The 1,521-nt window shown below is 26.2% G+C and overlaps 1 long non-coding RNA gene across 1 annotated transcript; it reads right to left on the bottom strand.

Moving 5' to 3' along the window:
* Positions 1-476: 476 nt before the first annotated feature.
* On the bottom strand, positions 477-1,175 carry LOC114388965. Its single transcript, XR_003661659.1, has 2 exons — positions 752-1,175; positions 477-654 (listed from the first exon to the last, which is right to left on the bottom strand). It is a non-coding gene; the product is annotated as an uncharacterized LOC114388965 (long non-coding RNA).
* Positions 1,176-1,521: the final 346 nt, after the last annotated feature.

Here is a 1,521-nt window from a genome sequence, read left to right as displayed (position 1 = left end):
CATTTTTATGTTGGTTCTGGTGGAATAGATGCAAATGGAGAAATCCTGTAAAAGAAATTATAAAAATTCGTTTTTGTAGTATTGTATACAAAATTTGCCTAAAATTATTGGTTGGCAACAAAAATTATTTTCACAATACCACTTACAAGTATTGTGTGCCGTTTTGATAGTAGGAATAAAAAGATAATTTGTTTAGTTCACAAAAATAAAAATTTTAAACATAATTTTGTACGAAAGTGAATTTTTTTTATAAAAATAAGTACAATTAGATTTATTTTGTGAAGCGTGTTGTGAATCTTATACAGAAATTTCTCAAACTTTTAATATATTGGTCATCAATATTTTTTGTGCATACATTTTCCATTTGGATATAATAAAATTATTAGTGTCATTATTAATTTAATTTAGAAGCATGATTATTTGCTCAGGTATGACAGGAACATCAGACAAATCAAGAAAAATAATTGGACAAAAGATTTACGGAAAATAAAGATGAGATATTACATATTTATTAAGAATTATTTATTACAAACATGGATACATATTATTTCTCCAACTAATATTTTTTTCTGAGCATTTTTGCAACAAACTCTTACTTGTTCTTGCACTCTTGCACACAAGAATCCATTGCATGAACGGTAAGAACACGAGCATCTGACATGTAAAGTCAATAATAAAAAAACATGTGAAAACATAATTAACTTAATTATAAAAATAAAACTTAATAAAAGTTTTGCAAAAGGATAAATACCAATGTTGTCATCAATGGACTTGGTTAAGCGGCAACCAGTAATGCAATCATAGACAACATCAATGGACATTTCATGATGACATTTTCGAATACAAGGGAGACAACATTCGTCAAATTTTTTTTTACTATAGAAATATGCTATGCATTTGAAACCACATTTAACTTCACACCCAGTCAAGTCAGGGCTGTTGTTATCAGCTTGTGTAGAGCCCACTATAATCATCATCAGAATCACTACTCCAATGAATTTCATCTCACTTTTAGCCATAACTCTTCTCTAAGCCTTTGCAACCTATCTCAAAGTTTTGTATAAATGATAAATTCTTGTTGCAATGTTTCAAGAAAAATAATCATCAATTTATAGATACAAAATAATGCATGTAAACCAGCTCCGACTTCTCAACAAAATTGTGCATTAAAATCCAAGAGTTTGTTATACAACTAGTTGACTTGTTTTCTTTTAGCAATAAAATATATACACATATTATAAATGTGAAATCATTATTCAAAATATGTATCAAGTCATAATATATTGTAACATAATTAACTGGAAAAAATTAATAAAAAATTAAAAATATTTTAAAAATATATAAAAAAGTAAACTACATAATTCAATAAGTCAAAGATATAAATTGTAATTCTTTTGAACATTAATAATGTAGGAAATATTCAAACTAAATTAATGAATAAGTCAAAAGGAGCGGTGAAGATTGAAGAAGTAATGTGAAAAAATAAGGCAAAATTAACTTCTCATTTATTCCTGATAAAAT

Source organism: Glycine soja, chromosome 16 (genome assembly GCF_004193775.1).
Source record: "Glycine soja cultivar W05 chromosome 16, ASM419377v2, whole genome shotgun sequence".
In the NCBI taxonomy this organism is placed as follows: domain Eukaryota; kingdom Viridiplantae; phylum Streptophyta; class Magnoliopsida; order Fabales; family Fabaceae; genus Glycine; species Glycine soja.
Note: the sequence above shows the minus strand (reverse complement) of the source record. Positions and strands in the feature narration are given on the sequence as shown.